This window comes from Lonchura striata, chromosome 5 (genome assembly GCF_050655825.1).
Source record: "Lonchura striata isolate lonStrDom1 chromosome 5, ASM5065582v1, whole genome shotgun sequence".
Lineage (NCBI taxonomy): Eukaryota > Metazoa > Chordata > Aves > Passeriformes > Estrildidae > Lonchura > Lonchura striata.
This window is the reverse complement of record NC_140707.1, coordinates 40,824,377-40,842,039: the sequence shown is the minus strand read 5'-3', so window position 1 is coordinate 40,842,039 and position 17,663 is coordinate 40,824,377. Positions and strand designations below refer to the sequence as shown.

Below are 17,663 nucleotides of genomic sequence, written 5' to 3'. Positions count from 1 at the left end.
CATCATTCTTTTTCCTAAATAAAGTTTGAGTCAGGGTACATAAAATCTGAAATATTTATCTGCTTATAGATGAGATTAAAGATGGAGCTGTGAGACACTGATTTGAAAGAAACCTTAATGTTTAAAGCAGTAAAACATGAGCACATTTATTGAGAAACATAGTTTTTTGCTGATTGCTTTTAGAAAATAATTACTAAGATTCAAGAACACCAATGGAAATACCAGTGCTGTGTTGTGGGAGCAAACAGAGCTTGGTATTTTCCCTTGCTGTACCTAATTTATGTATATGGTTTTGAAGCCAACACCAAATTCAGGATGGAAAGGCGCTGAATTCTTCCATTCTGAAGTCATTATCAACACTGATATAAATATTAGCACTGTTTGATGTGTTCTGAGTTTGATATGTTGCTGTGTTTGGCTTGGAAAGCACTCAGTTTTACAAGAGAATGGGTAAGTTTCTGCATATATATTTCACTGCAGAGTTCTGCTCAGTAAGTGAACATTAGTTCATTTCTCCTTGCCCGTTCTTGAAGTTGGTGAGTTTGAAGTTGTAGGCAATGAAACGATGGCTCGAGAGCATGAGGATGCTGCTTCAAACACTCTGCCTCTTTGTTTTCTTTCTTTTTTCCATTGGATGTTTTTCTCTAGAGAAAAAAGCTCAGACACTATAATGGCTAGAATGAGAATAATTTAGCTGTTTTGCAGTCAATACATATGTTAGTTTTTAATATTATAGTCCAAATTGATTCATATACTGCACTCATTTTGCTTTGGCTATGGCAAGACACTTATGTTGCCTTATTTACTCTTCCATCTCTGTTTGAACTGACACGATACCCCTTACTGTGTTAGCCAAACTCAGCACTACTGCTCTATGTTGGTTTTTATGGGGAAAACTAAAGCTGGGGTGTGTTGCCCTGACAGCAGCCTCCTGCCACTGACCATAGCTTTCAAATCCAATCTCCATTCTGTGAAGAGACTAATAAACTCAAAGCAAAAAAATTGTATCATTGTAGGTTTAACCCCACAGTAACACCTTTGGAGAGCATACTATACTAATACAATTAAATGTTACGGGTGTTTGAAAACTGTTTCTGTACCCTCTGTAATTTCATTAGAGTTGCAATGGTTATTGCTGAAATAAGTCGCAGCATCTGAAGGGAAAGGCTAGAGAAACCAATGGAGAATGACTAATTTCAATTTTTCATGAATGAGTTCTTGCTATAGTCAGCTGTGAGTGTTAACTGACAAATGACTGTGCTGCCTCTAGCTCTTATCTTGCTGTGTCTTGTAAATAAAGTAGGACAGGGCTGAAACAATCATGATAAGCTTTGGTTGGGCATAGAATAATAATAATGTTGGTTGTTCAGTAAGCATCCGATTTTCTGCTAGATTAGCACTGAGACAGTCACCTGGAGTGACATAAGGAGGCACTCTTTTTGCTGAAAGACTATATTTCACATGAATAAAAAGTTGTTATTTTCACCATTTGAACTTAATGAAATTCCTGTGACACTTCTTACAAGAGATAGGATATAACATGTCTTGGCTAAATTGAAAAACCTGATCATGCAAGTCTAGCCAAATTTGTTTTTCTTTGGCAGTGCTTGCCTTTAAAAGAAGGATTATATTAACATTGGCTAGGAATACACCAGGAAAAGTGGTAAAGTTTATTAGTTTCTGTGAATTTGGGCACCTCTTTCCAAGCTTTATGCTGTTTCTTCCACTGTAACCTTTGAATAACAACAAATGTGTTTGAGCCATAGCTGCCCCCATATATCATGTACAAGATAAGTTCACATTTAGGGTTAAGTATCATGGAAGTAGGTACCAGTTGATGAGTAGTAATTACCAGTTCTTTCTAATATATTCTAGGAGTACATTATGTCTGAGTATAAGCAAAGGTAAGGGTTGATAATTTATCAGAGATGAACCCCTATTCCCCAATTTCTGTCAGACCTTTGATAATGTAAATTGGTCTTGCAAATTGCCTTTTCCTTCTTGAAAGCCATTTGTTTATAGTCTGATCAGTGTTTGAGCACTATCCCAGCCAACAATGACCAGATGTTGCAGTAGGAGTAGACTAGGAGAGTAGCAGTAGTAGTCTTAGAGTAGGAGACTGGCTAGATGACCTAGTTTACAGTACAACTCCAGGTAAGACTGAAAATTTAATAGTGGAGTGAAGGGAAGGTAGAGGGAAGGGCAATTGAAAGGCAGGTGATGTGGTTTTAAGTTAAAAATACTTTTAATTGGAAAGACAAGTATTTAAGTGTCTTCTCAGAGTTGCAACATATTTTTTGAAAAATATGTGAATGTGGATGCCTTCCCCTATTCTTACACTGGCTAAGCTGTTTCCTTGGAAGCCCTAGGTCCTTGGTCCAAAGCTGTTGTTTGGGCAGGCTGCCAGAGAGTGGGCTGGAGGAAATCTGCTTGGCAGGTATCAGCATGGCTTGTATCTATCAGATGATTTACTGGCATATACAGGTTTTCAGAAAGCATTTATTCTTTAGCAGATTAATTGATTTTAAAAACTGGGGTTGGGGGGGGATTGGGTTTGATGGGGTTTTTTAGTTTTTGTTTTTATTTTTGGGGTGGTTTTTTTTTGTTTGGTTTGGTTTTTGGTGTGGGTTTTTTTTGGTTTTTTTTTTGGGGGGGGGGGGGGTTTGTGGTTTGTTTTTGGTTTTTTGTTTTTGGGGGTTTTTTTACTAGCTCTGGTTAGGAAATATTTCCAGCATAGTTGGCGTTGGAGTGTAGCATATACAAGCTGTTCATTTGATTCAGTGGGCATGAATAGGCTAACCATGGCTGCAAGCTATTGATATGCTTCTGTTCACCAGCAAAGGCTGGAAACTATAGGTATAAAACTAGGCCCCAGTTTGCCACCAAAGGTGTTCCTGCAAATCCTGCTGCCTGCAGAAGCAGCTTAGTGCAGGTACCTATCCAGAGGGGGAAATTAGGAAGTTGTAATGCAAGTCTGCCATTAGTAACAAGGCTTTGAATCCAAGTATCCATTTTTAAAGTAAGTACAAGAGAGCACTTCTATTTTCTGACTTTGGTGCATGAGCTGTCATTTTAACAACAAGCCTTGCTTCACTAAGTTGGAAAGGTGGATATCAATAAATGTGAACCTCTTATCAAATCCTATGTTTCCAAAGTAGCTTGATATTATTGAGTGACTTCATGGTCATCTACATGGTGATATAGTTACATGGCCTCAGTTTTTAACTGATCACATAGTATAAATTTTATTTTACCTAAGTTGATACTAGCAAGAGCAACATTTATACCTGCATATTGTTCCAAAATAAATTATGGAAATCCTATTACTCTTTTACAGAACCAGTTATTTGATTTCATATGATTCATTTTCATGCAAATTTTTTACAAATTGTTTTGAGGATTAGTTTTCCTTACTGAAAAAAATGTTCTAGTTAGGTAAAGAACAGTCTAGTCTGACTATCTAGTTTGAGCAATCGTAAACCTCTTCCAGTAATTTGCTGGAAGAACAAGGCACATTTGTTAGATCCAACATAAAAGACCTTCAAGAATGACTGGTCTCCAGTAGGTACCAAATATCTAGACCTTACTTATTTCTGGCTGAAAGCTTTGCCTAAGTAGATAGTAACATGCAACATGCCTGACATCATGTGCCCCCTCACTGACAGTAGAGGAAGGTATAGTGTTGTGGTGATCAACAGTAACTACAACGCACTTTGCTAACTACTACTTTCTAAACAGTTTTCTTTTTATCATGATTATAGCATGGTAATTAAATGAAGAATCTTGTTGTGTTTAGAATTATTAAAGATGTAATGTATATGGAAAATGAATATGTAGAGCACACTTGTGTCATATCTGAATGATAACAAACTAGGCTTCCTAAACTGTCATTAACTTGCATCCATCCAGCATCTATAAAATGATTGTGGGCACTGCTCTTCAGAAAAGAATGCCTGCTTTCTTTTAAGAAAATCCAGTGTCGCAGTTCACTATGTACTTTCCAAGTCTCCTGTGCCTTGATGACAAGCTAGTTGTATTTTCTCATGCAGCATCCTCAAAGAGCAATCCTACATATGCTTTTCTCCCATCTTGAAAAAATGCAGATAATAAATAGAATTTTCCGCTTCCCCAAACCCTGTTGATGCCTTGTGACAGCTGACCTAGAACAGAGGCTAGACAGAGTTAAAGAATAAAGTAGGTATTTATTTGAAGGCCTCAATGGATACACCTTGGGCAGGACAAGAGCGCAGCCAGGGCTATACCCAAGATGAACCAAAATGGTCACAAAATGGATGACTAGTCACGAGGTCTCTCACTTTCATAAGCTCTGGTCCGTTAGCATATTGGAATTAATTGTCCAGTTACAGCTATAGGTTATGGAGTCCCATCCTTCTTGTTTTTCTCTCTTCAGTCCACATTGTTTATGCTCATGGACCTGAAATTTAGGTGGCTGTCCTTGGTCCCAAGCCAGGAAATTAATTGTTTTGTCTACCTACTCTGTGAAGAGAGCTTACCATCCTTTGATATGAAGCTCAGAACTACACACTATAAAGCAGTAGAGAATTTTAAAAATATAAAAGCTAAAACCTAAAGCATCATGTTTTATGGAGGAAATCAGTCCTTCCACATTATTTGGGCCTCCAGCTTGTTGTTGACATTTTACTTCATGCATGAGTTTGGACGTAAAGCTCTGTGAGATGACTCTGTGCTATCGTGGGTTAGCTCTGAATCTCACATTTCATTCAACTCGTCCACCTGTAGCCTTCTGTCAGTTACAGAAACTTTCTACCAGTGCAGAGCTTTTATGGGAGCTTATGTAAGGGCAAAATTCAAAGCTGGCTTCACAAGAAGTTCAAGATCTTTTAACAACATTCACTAACACACTACTTAGTGCATATTTAGTCCTTTCTTATGTATAACAAGTATATTATCTTTAATCGTATTGTTACTTGGTTAACAAAGTTAATCTCATAATTATTCTACTTTTTAATTACTGTTCTTTTTCATTTGCATTTTAATTACTGTTCTTGATCATTTGCTTTTCAAAGTCCAAGGGCTCCATGGTACAAGTTCTGCTTGAGAAACACGTGTGGCATTCCCAAGGGATTGTATTTCATCACAGCACTCAAGTTATTTGTTTTACCTACTCCTAGCCTAAGTGTGAAGAATTTTGAATTGTTTCAAAGTGTAATGTAATCAAATAATGGCGTTTATGCCTAAGGTAGGATAGGCAGCTCCAGAACAGAGAGAAAAATAGCAGTTACTTGGTTTTGCTATGTGGAATAGATGGTCTTCCCATTGTATGTCTCTTTTGTCACATCAGGCTGAATGAGCTTACCCATGGTGTTGCTTTCTAGAAGCAGAAGTCAGTTGGCTTCATTGATTCCAAGACATATAGTGAAATCACAGTGCTGCTTTTTGGAGAGGACGGATTAAGGGTATGAAGGGGAAATGGCTGGAATTACCTAAGAAGTTGCTTTACTTTCTGGCAGTTGGGTTATGCTGGAAAACAGACACATGTTTCATATCACTGGATGTGCAGCTTAGCAAGTCACCCTAATTCTCTTGGTGAATATTCAGAAGTTCAGAGCAACAGTAGTATAGAAAGGATAGAAATGTGTCACAACTTAGGGAACAGTCCTTGCAGGGTGCTACTGGCATAGTGATCAGCCAAGTAGCCATTCCTTGGTGAAAGTAAAAAAAACAGGGTATTGTTCTTCTCACGTGGCATATGGTACTGTTTTTATGTGTCTATTAGGACTGATTATTTTGAGGCTAGGATGGTGTGACATAGTACTTCCTGCAAATCTTTGTTACCATCTTTCATTTACGTGAACACAGCAGCTTTTGAATGCAAATTTACTGTAATTTCTCAGTAGTCTTTCAGCCATTGGCAGCCTCTTGTTTTGCAGAGTTAAGCCTGCTGGCATCTCTGCTTCAGAAATGTTTTCCAAAAGGCAAGATTTAAAAGTTAAGTGGAACTCCCACAGTTCTTATCTCTTTGGCTTCTGCTGTGGTACCCAGTGATGATCCTCAGCATGGTTGTCCCTCTTTCTTTTATCTTGTCTTTCCACTTCTTCCTGTGGTAAGAGCATGTCAGAGCCTGTGTGGAGTTTATGATGAGTGAATTTGAGATTTTTGCTTTTACAAAAAAACTTAAAATCCTCTTCTTCATGGATCTGTTCCAGTTACTATATATCCAGTTGTGGTTTTGGTGAAGCTGTCTATATCCTCATTCATATCCAGCATAAATTTGCCTCTATGCACTGATGAGAATCTGTGCCTTGCAGTCAGTATATCTTTAGGGCTGGACAAAGGCAGTCTCTCTTCAAAAACTAATTGGGGCAAATTTGGTTAAATTCCTAAGTATCAGTCCTGGCTCCATGGGAAGATCTTACATATCTACTCTGTGTTCTAGTATTTGAACATAGTCTCTTGTTGGCATCCTTTGCCATGAGTCATGGTCTGGGCGTCTGTCACACAGGGATCCCCTATAACATTTCAGTGTAGCTCAGACTAGGAAGTTTCTTTTTAAGTGAAAAAATAAAACAAAACAGCAGCAACAAAAGACTGTGTGCTTGTTTCTGTTGCATGGTTGTGGAGATCATGTTTGCACTGCTAGTATCTCATATGATGAGACATTAGCTTTCCTAACTGATGGGTGTGGTTGTGCTGGCAAAGTACTTGAAGGAATGTCCTTACCTTGTAGGAAATTATATTGGGCATGCAGCAGGGGCCAGTCTCCTGTTAGAGTCTGTAAGAAGCCAGTGCCCAGTGGAGCTGCAGTGTTGGTTCAGCCAGATGTGCCAGCTTCAGCCAGATGTGCCAGCTTCTGCCCAAGATGCAAACCAGAATCCCAGCTGCTGGTAGTTGCTGCCATCTCACAGCACTTTGAGCGAGAGCAGAAATTCCAGCCCTTGCTACCTCTTGTAAGCTCAGCCCAGGCTGATATTTTCAAATCCTGACCAGTGGCTCTGTTTAGTGAGAAGAAATACTTGCAGCCATGTGTTTTTAAAGTATATTGACTAGATCAATTCTTGTAGGGGAAAAAAAAAAGAGCATCTAGTGTTTCCATACCTGCTGTAGGCCAACACTAAACTCCTATAAAATTTCCACCAAGATTGCTTATAAATACATGGGAGATACTTTGATGATTTTTTTTTTTTTTTAAGCAGATAGAGGGGTTTGTATGGTGATAAAATGAATTACCTTAACTCTTTAATTTTAAAAAAATTCCCTGTAGATCAGCAGATTCTTGTGGGGAGAAAAAAGCTCATCTCTAGATTCAGTTTTATTTTCTGGGTTATTACAGCTGTCATAAATTAATTCTCAAGTTATCTTCTCTGCAAGATAGCTGTATAGTATAACGAATTAAGATTGAGCTCTTTTTTGAAATTTATAATCTTGTTGAAATGACAGAGAGCTCATGTGGCATACAAGGTCAGTTGCTATGTTATATATAACTTCTTGTTTTCATCTCCTACTGTTCTTGCAGGGAACTAAAAATGTTTTAGACAACAGATGTGGAACACTTAAAATATTTGGAATGTGTGGGAATATACGGAGGGACCACCTGTCCTGCAATGTGAAAGACGGAATTGGTTTGTTAGCATTATTGGTTACTCCTGCAGTGAACAGGACTCATATTAAAAGTAAAGCAGAATGAAAATTATGGGGGTACTAGGTTGGCTTTACTCAAGGAAACATGGGGAAGAAAGTTGAATCCACAAATTAAATACTTCTTAATACTTAGCCAATAATCCACATTTGAGTTTCCCTTAATAAGTGTAGCCTGGAGCAGTTAGTCTTAGGAAGCCCATGGTTAAAAAGAAAAGAAACAAAATTTATCTGATTTAACTTAAAATAAGGTATTTTATTTATTGTGTGACTACTTCCACTAGTCAGATCCTATCTATTTAGTTACTAATTAACAATTGCAACTAGTAATGACTGCATTGGCTGTCCTTTGTGAAACCAATGAAACCCCGCAAATTATTTATTTATAATGTAGAAAATTATAGCTTTAATAATAATTGGATTGCTGAGGATGTTGAGGTGGTTTGTTCCTGGTGTCTATTTTTCTATGCTTTTAGTACCTATTGACTAAAGTAAACAAATGCTATTTCACAGATGAGGGAACAAAAGCACAGATAGGATCAGTATGTAGCATTTGCATTTCTTCATTTGGAGTTCTGGCATGTGCGCACCCACAGTTCTTTATTATCTTTTTCCTTCAATGATTTTTAAAAAGGAGGATATTAAAATTGAGATGATAGCCACTTCCCTGCCTCAGGGGAAGGATTGTGAAGATGTTTATACCATATACCCCCTCTTTCCCTCCCTGCAACTGTAGGTGAAACTGCCATTGCTCTGGTCCCCACTACAGTGAAACGGGAAGGTATCACTCAGTGCTTCTGCCTATAGGCAAGCTCTGGCTGGGAAACGGCAATTCCTCAAGCTCTGCCTTAAGCATAAAAATGATACAGGAAATTGGAGAGAAATTCGCAAACGGAAATTCATCCCTTCTTCTATGGACTTTGGAAACAGTGATGTCTGGTTACAGTTAATAGCTCAGGCTCCTCTTTAAATTTTGGGTGTAGGTGTGAAGGTGTCCTTCAAAAGTGAAATTTCTGTGTGATAGCACATATCCAGAGTTATGGAATAGCTGTTGATGCACTGTCTTGGTAAGATTAATAGTAATGTCAGGACACACATTAGCAGTTTCCCACAGCAGGTACAATTTTCTCTGCCCTCACATATATTGGTTTTCTTCTGAATTCTATGCAATCAAACTGCAGATACTGTGAGAGCCACAACTTTAAATTTCTCAGTCTTTTCGCATGCAAAAATCCAGCATTAATTATGCATTTTTATATTTAGAGTTCTTAATCATTTGCTGGAGGGAGGTCTTTGTGATTAAAGGAAGCAGGTTTCACTGAGCCAGACTGAGCTCTGGTCTGTCCTCTTTTTCACCTCCCCTTAGGGCAAAGACCAACAGCTTGAGGGTGACCCCTTCAAGAAGTTTTTACCGAAAAGGAAGATGAGAAAGGCTGGACAGGCTCTTTCTAATGCTCTGCACTGGAGCCAGGAAAAGGCAGCTGTTTCTAGCCTTTCTGATGTTTGGGGTTTTGTTGTTGTTTTTTTTTTTTCGTTGCTGTTTTTGGGTTTTCTTTCCCTTTCCTGGTGGCTGGGATCTGGGCTTGCTGCCATATCTGTTTGTCTGTCTGTCTCATGTTGTTTTTCTCAGGGAGCTTCAGAGGCCAGTTGCCCATAGTCAGTTGCTGGGAACAGAGGTTGTTCCTTGTATCGTCTTAACTCTCCATGCCACAATGTTCATGCTTGAATAGGAAACAGCGAGATCTGTCAAAATAGCCCTTTTCTTTTGGGCTTTGAGGCTGCATTCTCCATGGCCATCTGTTCCCTTTCACCCTTTTGGACAATGTTGCTATTTGAAATGAACCACTCTTTGCTCTCTTCTTTTCCCTTTGCCCTCCCCCTGCCCCCCCAAATCTGGGGGAAAAAAATGTTTCTGGCTCTGACTGGCCTCTGGAGGATTCAACCATTTTTTAGTCCAAGGATTAAAAGTGATATTTTGCAAATTTTTTTTATTTTTCACTGACTTTAAAAAATTTAATACATCTCAGGAGAGAAGCGTCTCTGCAGTCAAAAGATCATTTTGGATTTATGCATTAGTCTCCATGGAGCACTTTGGTGTCTTGTCGCTGCCTGATGCAGACTACCATGAAATTCTGGCACATCTTGGAATATTTTGCATTATAGCAAGAGCGGAAGGAACCTCCTATAGTTAAGGGTGTATAACTGTTTCCCTTCTAACCCTCTGTCATCAGTCAGAAAAGCTTATCGGGATGAAATTTTCCAGTCTTGGTTGTTGTCCAAAATTGAATTTATTTGCTTAATTCAGATAAAGCAAGTCATTCCTTTTTGAGAATGAGTTGAAGAAAAAAAAGCATATATCTCCTCTGCTTTAGGATGGGCAGCTGTGCCATGAAGAGAGGGACTGACTAGCTGGGAAACTCCTGGAAAGTCTGTGTCAGAGAGTGAAGCCAGACCCCTGTAATCGTCAGTCATTTTAACATCCTGCATATTTTATACTGCCTCTCTGTGTGTGTGCCTAAGTACATAAATATATATGTATTTTCAGCTGTGGAGATGAGTCAGTTCTGAACAGTGAACCCTATGATGCCTGCATGTACTAAAATGTTTTGTCATGCATTTTATTGTGAGAGGGAACACATTTTCTATATGTGGATATATTGGCTGTGCAATTAAAAAAAAAAGTGAAAGTGCCCAATTTACGTTCAGAAGCTACTCTAAGCTGTGTTTTGAAGGTGCTCTGAGTACTCAGATGCATCTGCTAGGTGTATAGGTATGGTTTGATGGGCCAGCCTGAAAGTTACTTTGCCAGAGAAGAGGTTGCATCCTCCATCTTATGTCATGGACCACTCTGAGCTGAGAAATAGATACAACCTATATTGGCAAGTGCAAACTTGTGGTTAAATACCAGTTAAGAAAGGCCACAGTCAACCATGATGATACCCATTGTGAGAAATAATTGAATCTGTTGTTGGGTTTGAAAGGCAGAGTTGAAAATGCACATAGCGGTTTTCTACATTTAATGTTTCCTAACTTTTATGTTCTTAGTTATACAACCAAAACATTCTTCCAGTTCAGCTTTGTGATTGATAGTATTAAGCATTTGGCCAAATCTGAACTCCAGATGTGAACAGCTGTAATTTGCAAACAGTCATCTTTAGCCCCCAAATGTTTGGCTGACCTCTGTTTCCGTGTTGCAGGCTGAAGGAAGATTGCTTCCTTCTGGAATTTCAGTTTTGATAACTCTGGCTCATGATCCAAGCTTTACAGCTCTAAGATTATTGTTTTTATTTACACCTAGAGGGAATTCTTGCAACTGTAATGTATGGGACCAGTGTTAAGAATGCCAAAGGCTAAATTTTCCAAGAAATTATGATTTTAATCATGCAAAGTAAAGCAGTTTGCTCAGTTTGAATTGCACTCTCAACCTGAAGTACTATTTAACACTGCTTTTTAAACATATTCCTTGTGGTTATCAATCCCACTGTGGAGTTTTAATTATTGCATGTTTCAACTCTCTGTATAAAGAAGTTGTCACTAAATTTGAAAATTGTTTTGAAAGATAATACTAAATTAAAAGATACTGCTAAAATACTCCTGTGCTCAAGAGTAGAAAGGACATATAACTTTACTCACAAGTTCAAAGCTGTGTTACTAGGCTGTGATCAGAAATTGTTATTCATTTAGACTTATACTGAGTATATGGAGAAAATCCACTCCAGTGTAGGCTGTCAGCACTAGTGTTAATTGAGCAAACTCAGGTGCTGGCAGTGACCTGACTTAGTAGTAAAATGCTCCCTGTGGCTTCTTAGCAGAATATATTTACCAGGGAAGAGGTCGGTGATATTGAAAACTAGCTTGCATACACCGACTGCCCTTTTCTGTCTTCCATGTGGGCACACACCATCAGCCCCCTCCCTGGGAGATGGGCAGCTGTGTCAGAAACACCCTGGGTAAGTCAGTGCTAATTGGTGCTTTTTTTGGCCACTTTGCTGCAACAGAAACTGGACTCTCTTTCCCTCCTACCCCATGGCCCTTCCACACCGTGACTCTGAATTTAAGGTTCACTTGCAGACTGGCATGCTGCTGCTTTTGCCTGCACTGTGGCAGTTTTGTGGGTATGAGAGCTAAGTTGCCATTACACTGTTTCTTTACCAAGACATATTTAATGGAAAAAAAATATAGGCTATGGGAGTAATCTGCCTCTCAGACCACAGCATCCTAACACGGCCATAATGCTGTGAACTGCATTCTGAAACTCGCTGCAGTTTCAGAGCTGTACCTCACTCTCCTCCCCGAGCAGTATTAGCTTTTGTTCTGCCTTTGTGGGAGTCAGCCATTTAGGCTTCCAGGCTTCAGGCTGTTTTGTTGGAGGGATGAGTGTGACAGCGGGTTTATTCATTTCTAGTCTGGAAAGTTAGGAAGTGGCAAATCCAGATGATGGGTAAATGCTAGCAGAGAGTGATGAAGTTTAGCAGCTGAGATGAACGATCCTGGGAAAATCAGATATGATAATGCCATGGCTGTGTAGGTCAGAGGGCTGAGGCTTGCAGCATGCAAGGCTTCAGTTGCTCTGACAGTGGAATTCCAAATCTCATTTCTTGATTCAAGCCTTAAGAAACCTACATATATGTAATTCTAGTGTTCTGCTCCCTCCCTCCTACATACCTTCTGATTAATATCATGATCTCTTTAATTCCCTGAGGGAACTTAAGCAAAAAAATTACAACAGTAACTTGTAACATGATTGGTGAGGTGATAATTAAAAGCATTTTCTGGATCACAGGGCCCTAGCATTGCCAGATGCCATGATTAGGCAAGCTTTGTTTTTCAAACTATACATCCTTTATATGTACAGGCAGACAAAATGCCAGATCTGGGTTGTTTGGGGGTTTTTTTCCCCTCCCTTATCTCAATGGTTTGTGATTTTACTGTCTAGTCTTGGAGAGACAGGAAGAAATGATTGCATAGGAGAGGTTCAAAATAAGAAGCTACTTTAAGTTTTAATGACAAGCAATGTGGGAAAGAACTCTGGATACTGAGAGAGTCGTGTAAATTAGTATAATTTTAGATTTTAGAAAAGGAAGGAATTTCACAAAGACCGCTGTTAGGGCAAGGAGGTTTAGCTGAGGGTAAAAAATTTATCCTCGGTTACAGAAAGGAATTGACTTAACTGCTTTCTCCTACTTGTTCTTCACCATCCCTCCCACCAAATCACTACTTGTTCTGTGATTTGCAGTAGCACTGCAGCAATGATAGAAAGCTGGAAACTCACCACTTTGTGATGTGGTGTCAGGCAACATAGGCAGAACATTTTCACCAGTAAAAAGAAATATCTGTTCCTGAGGCTCTCAACTCCACAATTCCCTGATTTGGGCCCTGTTTCAGGTGCTACAAACCACCAGCTGCCTTTCCACCTCCACAGATCTGCTGAGACCTGATTGTTTTGGTCATGGCTGGTAGATTGACTGGCAAGAAATCAGACCAGCTGGATTTTTTTATTTCTTAATGTCAATTCCTTTTTTAGGTCATCAGGCAGGAGTCTCAGTGCTAGCATACATGTGTCTTTCTTTCTCAACTCAGAAAAGACTTGACATGAGCTCAGCAATGAGTTCAATGAGTGAATGAATGAGATCTTCTGGTGTAAACCACACTGGTAACAGTAGGCATGCTGGTGTGGGATTAAAAGTAAGACAGCATCTCTCCAGTTCTCTGGTGGACCCTTCCTAAACTTTGAGCTGTATAAAGATCCCTGCTGATTTTTTTGGGGTAGAATAAAGGTTAACATTACTTATTTGGAAAAGCTCCTAATGTTTCATGAAGAATACTCAAAGTCCTTATTTATGCACAATTTTTTCTGGCCTATCACTTATTTTGGTGTATTTTCCCTCATCCCTTAGGGAAGATTCTTTCTAAGTGGGGAATAATCATCAGCAGCTAAGACTTGTAATCTGCAATTCTCATGAAAAGAAGATCTTTAGGTCAGGAATTATATTTTTGTTCTCTATTTGTCTAATTTTTTGCATCTTGAAGATGAAAGCTCTATGAGTTGTTGCAATGGAAATAATGAATGACTGGGAAAAAAAAAACAGCAAAAAGGACCTCAATCTTGATCTAATATCAGATTAACCATGTAAAAATCACCCAGAGTGTATACACATAAAGACATAAATATGGTAAACAAAAAAGTGTGAAAACTCACCGGGTTGAGACATATGAGATAAACTCTGTTGTCCAAAATGAGAAGTGAGCTCATTCCCTTTCTCTTGCATTCACTGCTGACTCCATCAGATGTTTGCACCTGGAGTTTTTGGTCTCGTGATGATGACGGCTGAATCGAACAGCCTGTTTATTCTCAAGTCAGCACATAACACGTTTGGGTTTTTTTTGACTGGGGATTAGTAGGGGTTTACACTTAATTGCTTTGTTTGCTAAGTATATTTTGATGGCTGTGCTATGAAAAAAAGGAAAACTAAATTACATGTCATTGATTACTGAACAACTCCAACTTCCAGACAAAATATTTCTACTTAATTGAAATTTGAAGTAATATGGAATAATCTGGGTGATGGGGGGAGGGTGTAGTTTGTAAAGATTTAGAACTAGGAGATTTTAGAAGTACAACTGCCAGATTCACTCTCATAATAAAAGGGAGAGCATAAGCATTTTAAAAGTTAGCATTTTCCCATGGCTAGTCTCATGGCCAAGCTTGATTTCTTACAGCAGCAACTGTTTTTCCTGCCATATATCCTAAATAATAAAAGACTGCGTGAAGTCAGCAGTATGCTTTGAGACATACCTTAGCTGAGCAGTGCAGAGAGTGAGACAGTCATCATTGTAGGGTAAGAGAATCAGAATCACCTTTTGACTTAAGAAAAAGCTGTGGAGAAGGGCTGAAAAGGGCAGAAGCCAGCAGTGGGAGTTTGAAGAGCACTGTGGTTAGTTACTTCACAGATGAGTTTGTCCTGTGGGTTGTTTTTTATTGTGTGATGGGTTTTTCCACCATTGCATATTTTTATACTTGTACTTTCTGAATAGGTGATGATGGAAAAATAGATTAGTGGTTGAAGGGGATTTTTTTCTTCTTCTGGTCTCATTGTTACAGATCTGCACCAAAAATAAAGACTAAATGCAGTGCAGGTGAAAAGTAGTGGTCTTTGAGCTCTGCCAGTGAACCGGAAAGCTGCACAGCCTGAGTGAGAGGCAAAGTACTTTCATTCTTATTGCATGGTGTGCTGTTTTTGTTGAGCTCAGTAGCTTAATTCTTTATAAATATTTTCTTTGTACTTTCAGAGAGATTTTTTCCTTCTTTTTGATAGGCCAGGCTTTTATCAAGCTGGTTTGATGTTAAGATTTGAAAGACTTTGAGGACTTGTTGCTTCACTGTTTTATTATTTCACTGTCAGTTCATCAATCCATTTTTAACATTCGATGAGAAAATATTTTCAAATTACCAATTGATAAAATTGCAAAGGGCCCAGTGTTGGGGATGAACCTGCCAGGCAATGATATATCCATCTGGGAAGAAAAAAAATCAATATATGAGAATGTGGACGAGGTGGAACTAATTGTTCTGTGCCGTTATACCAACAAGGAACATGTTGGGTTTTTTTAAGCAAGACTATAGTCACATTCTGCCTGCACAGATTTCTTGCATTAAAAAAGATTGTTTTAAGATGTTTGTTTCATTTGATTCAAGATACTGGTCCAGTTATCCAAATTTTCCTAGGAAAAGAAACTAATGGAACTGAAGTGTCTTTATGACTAAATCATTTTCCAAAATGCTTGCAACAACTGAGACTTGGTTACATGGGGATTTAGTCTCTAAAATGTACCACCTTATATGCAGAAGACAAGAAGATCTTTGAGACCAGGTCTGTATTTGCAATGCTCTGGTTGGACATAATAGAGTAATCCCAGAAGCACTGTTGAGCTGAATAGATTTAATCCTGCTGTTCCCTCCAGTGAAAAATGGAAGGTGAAATAAAACCACTTTCCCCATCCTTCCTATATGTATCATTTCTCTCAGTAACAGGGAAGTTACTTACAGAAAGTTTGTTTTGATTGCATTGATAGGCAGAAACAAAATGAATCTAGCTCTCATGTATAAGTAGGGCCAAGTGTTGTGGCCCAGTTCTAGTGACAGACAGTTCCTTCCTGGGCACTGGAGCCCAGAGCAAGCCTCTTCTTCTTGGAAGCAGCACTGCAGGCCACAGTTGAAGAATCACCCTTTCTTCTTTGTTTTTACCCTGATTGTGGAGAGGCATTTACTTCGCATTTGACTCAGACCACAAGCAGCTTTATTTTCACTTGTGACAGCTGTTCAGTGAAAGTGAAGGAGTCAGTTCCTCTGTGTCTGCAGACCAGAACAGATACAGTGTCTGCTCCTGTCTCTGCCAGTGCTCTGAAAAGTTCATTTTCACAGCAGACAGTGGAACAGGCATCTCATACAGTCCTTGCCTGTCTTCTTTGAAGATTAGTTTCTTGCTATTTTTTTTGTGTGTGTGAGGAAGGAAGGAGTGTTTACAGGAATTGAAATCACACATTTTACTAGAGCTGGACCTGATACAGAAAGGAGGAACAGGGGACCTGATTCAGAAAGCAGTTGTTCAGACCTCTTCTTCCAGCCTTCTAACATTCACCTTCACCTCCCCATGCTAGGATCCCATCTCTGTGCTTCTGGACACCCACTTCCTTACTGCATACATATATTGAGATGTCACCTTTCTCTCATATGTATGTCAGCTCTGTTTTCTTACTTTCCCTACTCCCTGCACTCCCTGCATCACCCAGTGTCCCGAACAGAAACCATGATACCAGCAGTGACTGGTGGAAGAACTGGCTTTAAGCACACTGGAGACACTGGAACTGCTGCCCATCAGCTGACTGCACATTGCAGGTGCTCTGGAAGCATCTACCCCACAGCGTGGGTTAGCACTCCGTACCACTCTGCAGTGCTTCAGGTTGGAGAGTCTGGGGAACTCTGAGCAGAGGCCACAGTCTTATAAGCCTGTTTTCTTCCTGGACCAATGTTGGTGTGATACTCCATCTCTAAGCATGAGAACATCAGAGTTTGGAAGCACAAGGCAATGCATGCTGGAAAAAAAATCACTCTCTCTGAACAGTGTTATTTATTCATTTCCTTTGTCCAGTTCATTAATGTCTAAGTAGTGGTTGAAATAACAGAAAAGATAAGTCCAAGGTTTTTTTAAGGCCATGTTTCAACATAAATCTGTTTTCTTAACATATCCTCTTTCCTTCCTCTGAGACATTTACTATCTTTTTGTGTTTAGAGCAAGAAGAAGGAATGCAGCACATGTTGTCACTGCCCTTGAACTTCTCTGCAAAGCTGGCACAGCTTCCTCCTGTTTGCTTCACTTCTTGTTGAACCTCTGAATCTGCCTAATGCATCAGTTTGCAGGAGGATCCCATATAAAATGGGAACCTTTCCAGTGAGGCATTCCCTTTCACCTTGCAAAAAGTCTTTGCTGTAAATTTGCTCTAGGTTTACTAACTGCTTTGCACCAAAGCCATAAATTTTAATAACTTCACAGAAGAGGATTTGCCCTCTTCAGATAGGGGCTGACACAGTATGGTACAGTGTGCTTTCTCCTGTATAAGAAAATAAAATAAATTGCAGCAATTAGCGTGTCCTGCCACAAACCTTACACATTTCTGTTCACTGTGGGATAGGTTTTAGGTCTGAAGGAATGGAGAATTAGGAATTGCTGAGGAGTGATAGCTCCATAGCACAATAGCAGCAGATTCCAGACATTTAACCACTTAAATGCCTGGCTCAGGATTGCAAAAGCAATATGTTACTTCTTCTGTTACGTAATAGCAGATACATGATTTGAGGGAAGTTTGGCTGTGAATTTTGTGGCTGTTTTATGCCAACATTAGCTACTTCTGGAACATCTGGGCCCTTTATAGTGAGGAGCACACAAGGAGGGGTGCGTGAATTGCTTCTTGGTGGAGTGGAATGGTGGGGTATAGTTACATCAGAAACATCTCCTTAATTCTTGGCATTTATTGTTGATATCAGAGGG

The 17,663-nt window shown here is 39.3% G+C and overlaps 1 protein-coding gene and 1 long non-coding RNA gene across 20 annotated transcripts in view; one reads left to right on the top strand and one right to left on the bottom strand.

Annotated features, from left to right (window-relative positions):
• The window catches only part of RAD51B (RAD51 paralog B), a 452,264-nt gene that overhangs the window by 232,083 nt on the left and 202,518 nt on the right, over positions 1-17,663 (top strand). The gene's annotated exons all lie outside the window — the stretch shown is intronic.
• LOC146767337 (uncharacterized) lies at positions 2,663-17,597 on the bottom strand. The gene is made up of 2 exons (XR_014956033.1): positions 13,817-17,597; positions 2,663-6,974 (listed from the first exon to the last, which is right to left on the bottom strand). It is a non-coding gene; the product is annotated as an uncharacterized LOC146767337 (long non-coding RNA).